This window comes from Podarcis melisellensis (assembly GCF_964234715.1).
Source record: "Podarcis melisellensis genome assembly, chromosome: 7".
In the NCBI taxonomy this organism is placed as follows: Eukaryota; Metazoa; Chordata; class Lepidosauria; order Squamata; family Lacertidae; genus Podarcis; species Podarcis melisellensis.
In genome coordinates this window covers 59,686,117-59,697,865 of record NC_138539.1, presented here as the reverse complement: position 1 = coordinate 59,697,865, position 11,749 = coordinate 59,686,117, and the positions used below count along the sequence as shown (strand labels likewise).

Genomic DNA, 11,749 nt, shown 5'->3' with positions numbered 1-11,749 from the left:
TGCTTTTGAATTATGGTGCTGGAGGAGACTCTTGAGAGTCCCATGGACTGCAAGAAGATCAAACGCATCCAGTCTTAAGGAAATTAGCCCTGAGTGCTCACTGGAAGGACAGATTGTGAAGCTGAGGCTCCAATACTTTGGCCACCTCATGAGAAGAGAAGACTCCCTGGAAAAGACCCTGATGTTGGGAAAGATGGAGGGCACAAGGAGAAGGGGACGAAAGAGGATGAGATGGTTGGACAGTGTTCTTGAAGCTACCAGCATGAGTTTGACCAAACTGCGGGAGGCAGTGGAAGACAGGAGTGCCTGGGGTGCTTTGATCCATGGGGTCACGAAGAGTCGGACACGACTAAACGACTAAACAACAACAACATGTATGTATGTATGTATGTATGTATGTATGTATTAAGTAGTGGGTTGACAAAGCAGACGGCAGAGATCTCTCCAAGTAGTTCTTTATAAGTACGGTAAGCTGGAACTGAACTGAACTGAGCAGCTCAGCCGGACTGCTTTCATAGGCAGCCGACTGTCAACATTGTAACAACAACAACCCAGGGTTTTCTGCCTAAATTAACTGACGTGGACCTGAATGAAAAGTATATACACAATACCCCTGGTAGCCAGGGTGAGCACTTCAATACATAACAGTATGTATGTGAGAAGGTAGCGGGCGAGAAAGAAGCAGAAAGAGAAACCTTAAAACATTTCTTCAAGCAATTTCAAGATTGTCCTGCTCACATTTAGCCAATCTGGGATTTACAGTTCAGTCTTGTTCATGTTTATTCAGATGTAATGATGCTTTCAGGTAGGAGTTTATTGTGGGATTGGCACTGCTTATGCATACAAGCTTTTCACAGCATCTGCATTACATCATTAACATTAAAAGGCCAGCCCATATTCTCCCCTTTAATCCAGATTTCTCTTTTCTGCAGAAAATCCAGCAGGTTAAGTTTGTTTGTGTGAATGTGTGTATGTGTTGTAGACTTCTAAATGGCTTAGACATCTACTTTGGCATTAAGTGGTATATAAATTCCATAATAGTAAAGGTAGTTAAAAAATAACAACCTGTTGCTAATTTCTTTTTGGCAACATCTGAACCATTTCCAGTATTCAGCCCCTATATAAAGTACCCTAATTCTCACTGAATTCAATGGTACTTATTTCCTAATCTCTTTCAAATGCATCTTGGATTCCAGCCTTATTTATTGTGTGGATTTTCAGAAGATATTTTCTCCTCCAAATAGAAAATTGTGAAGGCATAGATACCATTAATTTATCACACTTTTATTCTCTTCTTCCCATGAGCTAAGGATAACGTGTGACATACATAGCCCCCCAGCCCAGCTTTTACCAAGGTCATTAAAGACCATGGCAGGATATAGACAAGTGTTTCAACAGGCATTTTGAAAAGGTATATATGTGTACGGAAGGCTCGGAGATGTTTTATATTATTTACCCTCTCTGTGGTGACTCCTGTTTTAAGGTTTGTTTATGAAGGAGGTCTACAAGGGTTATCTCACCATGTGATCCATTTAATTGCAGGGGATGTTTGATTTACTGTCTAGGCTTAGGTGCAGATGGTTCTATTTGTCTTGTATCGATAAGGGTTCTCCAGTGATAACAGGTGCTCTCTAAAAAGCAGGCCTTTGGTACATTCCCCACCCCCACCCCTTTCTGCAATATTTGTTTAGGGCAACAGAGCATTGCTGAATTCTCCCTATACAATGACTGTTCAGGATCCCTGCCCAGTAGAGGAGGGGACAGATGGTAAAACAGGCCCAGGGGTTCCAGTTTACAAGGGCTTCCTCAAATAGCACACAAAGAATGATATGGTAATAAAAAGCCAGCCACCTTGTGCCTTTGTCCTTCTTTGTAACTACCAATTAGCTGCAGTTTTATTGTCGCTGTCAGTGGCTTACATGCTACAGGAGCAACACCAATTTCTTTGTTATTGCTCTTGTAATGTTAGTAAAACTATTCCAGTGATTTGAGAACAAATCAGTAAATACTTCCCCGGGTCAAAAATTATTTTCCCCCTCCTCTTAATAGTGCCACGTTCTCATTCATTCTCTTCTTAATAAGAAACACAGTTCAGGTTAATTTACAGTCATGTACCAGTTTCCAGGGACGCGGGTGGCGCTGTGGTCTAAACCACTGAGCCTAGGGCTTGACGATCAGAAGGTCAGCGGTTCGAATCCTGCAATGGGGTAAGCTGCCGTTGCTTGGTCCCTGCTCCTGTCAACCTAGCAGTCAGAAAGCATGTCAAAGTGCAAATAGATAAATAGGTACCACTCCGGCAGGAAGGTAAATGGCGTTTCTGTGCACTGCTCTGGTTCGCCAGAAGCGGCTTAGGCATGCTGGCCACATGACCTGGAAGCTGTACACCGGCTCCCTCGGCTAGTAAAGCGGGATGAGCGCCGCAACGCCAGAGTTGGCCACGTCCGGACATAATGGTGAGGGGTCCCTTTACCTTTACCAGTTTCAAGCAGATAGCGATATGGAATCTTTTCATTTTCCATATGATTATCTTGTTATTGAGAATGCATTGATTTCGGATCTGAAGCTAGGGTGGCCAGGGGCAAAACTGAACAGGGTTCCTACAGGCATCCGCTTCTGACAGGCATCTGGTTGGCCACCATGAGAACAGGATGCTGGACTTTGATGGGCCACAGGTCTGGTGCAGCAGGTCCCTCGTTTTGTATGTCACACTGGAGCCTACTATATGGCTCTGAATAGGCAAGCAGTGGCTATATCAACTAAACTGAGGCTGTGCAGAGTCCACTTCCCCCTAGCGCTGTTGCATCTATTGCCATCATGGCAACATGACTTCAAACTAGTTCATGGTCTTGGTTCTTTAATTGTAATAATGGAGTAGTTTTTTGGGGGTGGGGGTAGTAGCACTATTAAGCCTAGAGTCTAAAATTACTTGTGCACCCCTGACTGCAGCTCTCCTTACTAGCTCTCCCAACACATTTTGTTTCCTGTATCTGCTTTGCACAAATGAGACAGGACAATACTTACTCTGAAACTCGGAGGGGGGGGAATGCCCCCACAAAACTTACATAAATCACCTTGACAATTTTCTGAAAGGCAATTGTTGTTGCAATCCCACTCCCCCCCCCTCCATGAATTCATTGAACACATGTGGCCATTTGTCTAAGCAGTTCTAATATTAGTTCTATATCTCAAATCATCGTACTGACGATTTACTCAAAGCGACAGTCAGTGGATATTTGTCAGGGTAACATTCTTTGATGTTCCCTATCAATGAAAGTACCTTTGTCTGATGAGCCTGAAAAGCAATCTTACAGTTTGTCTGGCACATGATGAGGTTTTTAAAATATATATATACCGTATGTATATCTATATTTAAAAGCACTACTTCAAATCTGGAATTCAATTATTTATAAAATAATGTGTTGTTCACAGTTTGGAACTAGAGTAAGCCTGTTAATGAAGAAAAGTGTGAGGGTGGATGTCAGTCATCCATATGGGTTTTGGACTAGTAATTGATTGCTCAAACTAGATACAATGGTGTGATGACAGACCTACCGGTATTTTGTTTAAACTTGGATCTGCCACAGTCATGCATATACCTTGTGTGTGTATATATATGCTGACTTCAACAACATAAGGAGTGAGTAAATGAAGTGTGTAAAACTTTCCCCACATTCATGGCTTACGCTCCCACATTCGCCCCCCCAACCCCTCCACCAGTTGGTTTTCTTCAGCTGAGCTCCAAAACTAGAGGGAAACTGTGCTGGAAGAAAAGCATGGCCCATTCTTCTCATTTCCAATGTCTTCTGCCTGTATTCCTGCTGTTGCTTGTCCTTTATTCTGAGAAAGTGATGAAATCTTATTTGTTCACTAATGGCTGGACCCTTGTGGGGCTTCCTTCCTCTTAATCAGCAACAGGCTGTTTCTTTGGGGAATGTGCTAATATTTGCATCAGTCATATGCTCCGGGGACAGGGATGTTGCTATACAGACACTTTCAAGTTATTAGATAAGTTTGGCTGCTGAGTATAACTACCTGTTTGAGGGTTTATTTAATATTCATTTTGTAGGAAAGAAAGGCACAGGGGTATAAAGTCTAGTGTTGGAAACATTCTTGATATTCGGTACAGGGAGTTTTCAAGTTTACATCTTGCTTCCAGTGTCATCCCCACCCTGTTTTTTTCCTTCAACCAGATTAGACTCCTGTAAAGTGAGTGTGTTGCTTATTCTGTAAAGGTGAGAGAAAGGAGACTCTGGAGAGCAGGGCAACAGAGGAACTGCTCTTCATTTGTGCTGCTCTGTGCTATAGTTCAATTTTGCCTGCCATTTAACTGTTCAACATGAGCTCAACTGAGGAGCAAATGTAGCATGTACATGAGAGGAGTTTGCTTTGCTATATTTTAATAGATTTCTATCTAAGCCTTGATATTAGGAACGTGTTCTAATTGTTTTGCTAAAAGACACCGCTTAATGATACCAAACAGGCTTTCCTGAAAGGGTCAGGAGATGTCATGAGGTGAGCAGTCCCGTGGTTAAGTATACTGGAGGTGGTAGGGCAACAGTTCCCATTTCTCTGCACCTGCATGTCCCTTCCCCAATACGTTTTGGGGCACACTGCTGCTGCTTTCCCCCTTCATTCTTTCTCTTCCTCTCCACTTTCTTGATTCCTAACTGGGGCTTAAGGTCCAAGGTTGGTATGGAATTATTCTGGATAGCAAGGAAATGATAGATTAAAGCACATTGATCCATGAGCAGTCAACTTTGTACTTTCTTACATCATGATATGAACCAGAAGCATAGAACCGTAGAGCTGGAAAGGACCCTGAGGATCATCTAGTCCAACGCCCTGCGATGCAGCTGTTCCATATGGGAATCAGACCTGCAACCTTGGTGTTATCAGCACCACGTTCTAACCAATTGAGCTATCCAGTTGCCAGCTGTAGCAATTGAGCATGCACTTCACACCATTCCCAATGAAATGAACTCATGAAAGTTAAGGTCTGTTAGCCGTAGCTGTGTGTGGAGAGAGGAGAGCTTGGGGAGGAGGAGGAGGAGGAAGGAAAGTGGTTATCAATCATTCGTTCGAGTTTGTCTGTAGTTTGTTTCATTGTACAAATGTTACTCCACACACTCCAGTGCATTTTCCCATTACTTTTTGAGAAGTCCGTTTTGCGGGGTGGGGTGGGAAAGAAGACAGCAGGTTTGTTGCAGAAGTGCTCAATCAACTTTAATTGTGCAAACCCTGAATTTGCCAGAATGTGATTGAATCCCACCCCAAAGCTGTGACATTCTGGAAGCGCCTGTGTTTTATGTATTAACTATGAAGAAGTATATGTTACTTCCAATGAACACCAGAAACGCAGAATGAGGTTTGCTGAATCATTAAGACTAGTGCATTGTTGTTCTTTTGCTTTATATTTTTGAGGTAGCTTTTGTAAAAAGGCACTGGATTAAAACAGTGTCAAACCCTCATTTGGCCTATTCTGCCTAATATTTGTGCCGAGTTTTACTTTTTCTGAGGTCTGCTCTCTAGATTTTCTTTCCCGCTACGGCCCTACTACAATGTGGAGACCTGCCAGGATAAGGCTCACCTCTCACTAAGATGTACTTTGCTGAATCCAATCACTCAGGTATGATGAGCCAGGCTTCCTGAGCATCAGAAAAGAGGCTTGAAAACAATGAAAATAAAGACAGATGGATATCTTTCAAGTTTATTAATATAAACATTCAGATTTAAATGTGACCACATTTTAAATGGAAACTAAAAGAAATGAAGCCTTTAAAACAACAACCCATAAATCATGAGATGGGGCTATTAGTGCGCCAAGGATCACCTAGTTTGTGGAAGTGACATGTGCTTGTAATGGCGGAGGAGGAATTCCAGGTGGATGGTGCCTGTTATTTTATCACCCCACATTTATGTAAACAAAGGGATGAAGCAGGCAAACTTAGTCAAGTGAATCTCTTCTTAATTACAGTTTGCCCACCTCTTCTTGCAGCAGTACTCCAGGAACTTCCAGCTCAGTTTTATAAATGGCTCATGTATCTGCAATGGCAGCAGAATTTTTGTCCTAATTTGCTCCCACATGAATAAACTGAAATGGACATCTCATCAGCACAAAAGGATGCACCATTTTGCATCTAGATTCTGCTCCCAAGAACAATTGTGCTGAGGTAGGGAAGAAAAAAAGAGAGCTAAAATCCCCAAGAAAAAGAAAACCGATGATACAGCAGCCTTTCTTGATTCCTAACTGTTCAAAGATGCTTTCCCCATGTGCTGCACTTGCATACAATGCCAAAGTCACAGCTGATGCGTGTTCTCTTTTATTTCTTTCGTGAATCGCACCCCAAGGTGATTTAACAATAAAAACATCAACAATAAAAATGTATATCGAAACAATTTCAAGTCCAGTACAGATGCAGACTGGGATAAAAAAAATTCTTCACTATAAATGGCTGGCTGAAAATGGAAGGTCTTCAGTAGGGGACAAAAAGATAAGAGGTAGTGCCAGCCTGGCATGTGGTCTTGCATGTATATTTTACTTCGATTTTTAACATGCTGTAGGCCACTTTGAAACTTTTGTATTAGCAGTGTATAAATGCCCATAAATAATAAAGAAGAAGACCATCTACAATGCTGTTTGCCTCTCTGGTCCCACTGTAGTAGAAATCTATCACTTTCTTCATACAAAGCCTGACTTCTACCTGTACATATTCTTACTTTCCATTGCCATAGCAAAGCAATATAAGACACACTTATACCACTCCCGTGGGTAGCCAGAAATTGCTCTATGTCAGGACCTCACACCTAGAACAGTATCCACCTCTCCAGTACATATGCTAAAATTTGACAGCTGGGGTTGTTAAACAATATGATGGTGAGCCCGTGCCTGGCAGGAAAAAAATTATTGCTGAAAACCATCGCAAGCCAAACAGTTAACTGAATGTACATTCTCAGTCCCAGGCAAAGAGAAAAAAACTGGGTGGTCCTGCTATATTTCTCCTAAGTCGCCCAAGAGCACTCAACTAGCAGGATTGTAGGGAAGGTGAGGTCAGTTTATTTTGAGAGAACCTATTTGAAAACTAATTTGTCAAATCCTGGCAGAGTGATTTAATGGTGAAACTAGAATAGCCCGCTAATGGCAAGTTTTAAAACATTTTCTAAATGCAATCGAAATTCACATATGTGAAGTTCTGGGCTGATAGGCCCTGTCAAGGGGAGATGAAATCTGCCAGGCCTTGCAAACTATGACCCTGGGTCTACTGAGGGTGTGTGTCGGGGTGTGTGTGTGTGTGTGTGTGTGTGTGTGTGTGTGTGTGTGTGTAAGAAGGATAGAGTGCAAGGGGGACAGTATGAAGTGTTTTATTAAAAACCTTTCTTTCCTACCTTCATCGTTTCCAGTTCCAGGAGGATGGGGGTGGCTAGAGCATCTACATCATGGGTAGGCAAACTAAGGCCTGGGGGCCGGATCTGGCCCAATCGCCTTCTAAATCCAGCCCACGGACGGTCCAGGAATCAGTGTGTTTTTACATGAGTAGAATGTGTGCTTTTATTTAAAATGCATCTCTTGGTTATTTGTGGGGCATAGGAATCCGTTCACCCCCCCCCCCAAAAAAAATAATAGTCTGGCCTACCATAAAGTCTGAGGGACAGTGGACTGCCCCTCTGCAGAAAAAGTTTGCTGACCCCTGATCTACATCACAACAATGCAATGCAATAAAATAAAATAAGAGAAGATAAAAATGCAGCAATTAAAACACCACTATAAACTTTTTTTCAGAACAGTTTTTCATCACTCAATTACTTGTTAATATAATTGCCTTCCAAGCTTGCCTTATCTACCTTGGGTATTTATAAAAAATAACCAGTTTAGAGCACTTTTGTTTGTTTGTTTGAAAGCTTTTCTTACCCACCCCAAATAGTTGGAAAGGAAGGAAGGAAGGAAGAGAAAGAAAGAACAGCCCTATTATTTCCTAGGACATTCTGACTGTGATATCTGTGCATGTGTCACAGAAGGTCCTCAGATGAATGATCCATGATATCCCCGAGCTCTCACAAATGCACATGTATGGCTTAGACTTTTTAACTGTGGAGAGGCAGGAATTACACTTGTGGCATGGTTGGAAGAGAGAAGAAAGCACAATCTCACCCTCTGTACCAGCAGGGTGAGGAGAGGGCACTGCTGTCTACCTCCCAAATTAAATCAGAGTAATATATGGCTAAAGTAGGACACCCACAGATAGCACCTGTTGCTTCGCCACAAACAAACAAGTCTGTTATTCCCCAGCATTACGGTGCTGGCTGGAAGCCTTCAATTCCATCCCCCCCCCCCCGCACTGCATCAGACTGTCACGTGGAGAGACAAGAGTTTGGGCTTTTGGCATAGATAGGAGGGTGCCTGGCAGATAAGAGCTGTTCTTCAGCCAGGATTCAGGCGACACAAGCACTGAGACACTCTACCACCACCAGCAGCTACGGCTGTCGTCGTAAAGCTTACACATCACAGAAGCCTATTCTGCCTTCTTCAGGAACACAAAAGCTTCCACTGAAAACCAATGTACCAGTGTAGTTGGCAACATTAACCCAGGGCCAGTTACTTAGCAGCAATTGTAAAAACACAAGATCTAGACGAGAGCATTATCAGGATACAACTTCAATCAGGCTTCTGAACTTTGCACACAAAGGCACAGAAAAATGTTCGGAAAAGCATGCCTTGTAACTCTTAGGATTTTAAGACGGTAAAATATTCATAACCTGAAGTATCCCTGCACAAAAAGGCATATGAAATGCTGCAGGATTTGCCTTTTGGATGTTCTATGGATTATGATTTTCTGCATGCTGCTAAGGACAAGGAAGTTGCCTTAATTAATTTATGACTCTTTCATAAAATGTTGGTTATAAGCAACTGGTAAAGGAATAGAGGGTACCTTTTACTGTAGGCCGGCATTTATTCTACAAGCCAGGTCAGTAACACCTTAAAGCTGGTCTTGGTTGTTGACCCACATGATACCATCTATTGGCCTCCGTCTATTTCATAATAAATAGACTAAGAGAACAGTTTTCACAGCAACTAATGTTGCAGTTCACAATCAACACATTTCTTGTCAATCAACACAAGATGGGCGGGGTAGAAATAATAAATTCTTCTTCTATTATTATTATTATTATTTGTCATATCCATCAGCACAGTGATATGAAGACTGAAGTCCTATTCATACTAAATGGGGATAGCATGCACTACTAATGTGCTTCTCCCAGGCATACATACAAACAGTAGGAAATGATTCACAGAAGAATTTATGGCAAACTATACTCATTTTGAAGTGTACTCTCTCTCTTTTTGGTAAATTCTACAGTTACTGTAATTATGTGATTTTGTATCTGTGACTAATCTGTAAAAAAAACTAGCTTTAACTAGTCCCCCCATCACAACCCCATCACTTCAGACTATAGAATTTATCACTCCATATACAGTTTCATATATTTTCAGGTTTCCATCACGTTACTAGAAAACAGAAGACTGCAATCTGATCTTCGACTCCCCCCACCCTCCGCTAATTTTATGAGCACATTTGATTAATGTTCCATGCTTGTGTTGAGCACTTTGGCTACCAGGGATGCCTTTCTTGCATTCATGCAGTCTCTACTTCTCATCTCCTTACATCATCTACACAATCTCAGCCTGCGTTCCAGAAAGATGAGCAGGAAGATACAGTGGGGCTTTGCACTTTCTCTTTTTAATCATTAGCTCTCCTGTTTCACATCAGAGGGGACGCAGGTGGCGCTGTGGGTTAAAGCCTCAGCGCCTAGGACTTGCCGATCGAAAGGTCGGCGGTTCGAATCCCTGCGGCGGGGTGCGCTCCCGCTGCTCGGTCCCAGCGCCTGCCAACCTAGCAGTTCGAAAGCACCTCCGGGTGCAAGTAGATAAATAGGGACCGCTTACCAGCGGGAAGGTAAACGGCGTTTCCGTGTGCGGCTCTGGCTCGCCAGAGCAGCGATGTCACGCTGGCCAGGTGACCCGGAAGTGTCTCTGGACAGCGCTGGCCCCTGGCCTCTTAAGTGAGATGGGCGCACAACCCCAGAGTCTGTCAAGACTGGCCCGTAGGGTCACCTTTACCTTTACCTTTACTTCACATCAGAAGCTGTTTCTCAAACTGTGTGCGCGCGGGCATGCACTTATTTATGAAACGGCTCCTACCTAACGTGGCATGAAAAGATCTCTGGACTGAAACAGAAAGCCAAATCCTGGACTGGTCCTGCTCAAATGTGTGACAATGCTCTGTGCCTTAGTTCCAACCCCCTGATAGGTGAGATCAGTTCTGACAGTGCTGATGACCAATTTGGGGGCCAGGGTTGAATCCCAACCAACTTTTTCTTGTGGCTTGGATTTGGTGCCCTCCCAAAACAAATAATCAACTCTGTCAAAGCTGACAGCATTGACCTTCGATTATAAAAGCTTCTACTTACAATGATCTATGTACAGCTACTGTTGTGGGCACTTGATAAATGTTACATCTCATTAATCTGAGATTCATGCATCTCACACAGGCTCACACTGCACATTGTAGGGAGATAGTAGTAGTAGTAGTAGTAGTAGTAGTAGTAGTAGTATTTCACCCATCTAACTCTGGGCAGCTTACAACATACATAACAACATAACAAAACACTACACATTAAAAGACTTCCCTGTCTTCAGATGTCTCCTAAAGGTTGCATAGTTACTTATCTCCTTGACATCTGATGAGAGGGCATTCTACAGGGTGGGTGCCACTACCGAGAAGGCCCTACAAAGATGATGTATGGGTGCCAGCAGTGTTTCTATGTTAGCATTTTACTGCCCCTTGCAAATTGTTCTGAGTCATCTCATCACAGAGTTTTCCAGCTACTTGTTACTGGGAAGATGCAGAGTGGGGTAAGGAGATGTGGGTCGGTGACACACGTACATCTCCCTGTAACATGTTTCAATCACATAAACCTATGGAAGCAATGGGCAGATAAGCAATTCAGGATAAGATGCAGGTGGCTATGGTACACAAGAGCACATTAACAGAACATTTTTTTGTCACAGGCCCAGTGTTGCATTTCCTCCCATATAGGTGATATAGGTAAAGTGATGGGAGGAGAGCCTGGAAAAGTGTCTATTGGCTTCTTTACAGTTATGCCACTGATAAAAGCAGAAGCTTGATGGGTGTTTCTGGGGTTGGCAGACCAACACTGCAAATGAATAATTCTTAGAATCTCCGCTCACCAGTAACAGCCAGACAGAGAGATTTGTAGTAACGTAAGAAGAGCTCTGGTGGATCAGGCCAAATGCCTATCTAGTCCAGCATCCTGTTCTGGCAGTGTCCACCCAGATACCTATGGGAAGCCTGAAAACAGGGCATGGGTGCAAGAGCACTCTCCCCATTTGTGAATCCTAACAACTGGCAGTCAGAGCAACACTGCTTCTTGCCCCCTTTAGGTCATTTCCCCATTCCCAGGGCTTATGGGCGTTTTAAGTGGTTAATCAGCAGCAATGCTTTGGCACCACTATTGAACTAATTGCTACGTTTTCCAAAAGAACAGATCAGGGGAAGGGGAGAGATAGACTCTCCCTTAAACTGATGAAAGTTGATAATAATGAACATCTCAGACAAGGCGACAGAGTGATTCTTGGCGGAGAAATAATGGATCTAAGTACAATATTAATTTGTGAAAGTTTTCTTTGTAGACACAGTTTTGCTCCTCCTGTCTTCATCTTAATTGGCCTTTA

The 11,749-nt window shown here is 42.9% G+C and overlaps 1 long non-coding RNA gene across 1 annotated transcript; it reads left to right on the top strand.

Annotated features, from left to right (window-relative positions):
• The first annotated feature begins 5,425 nt into the window (after positions 1-5,425).
• Positions 5,426-6,631, top strand: LOC309374482. Its single transcript, XR_014170604.1, has 2 exons — positions 5,426-5,626; positions 5,975-6,631. It is a non-coding gene; the product is annotated as an uncharacterized lncRNA (long non-coding RNA).
• The last annotated feature ends 5,118 nt before the right edge of the window (positions 6,632-11,749 follow it).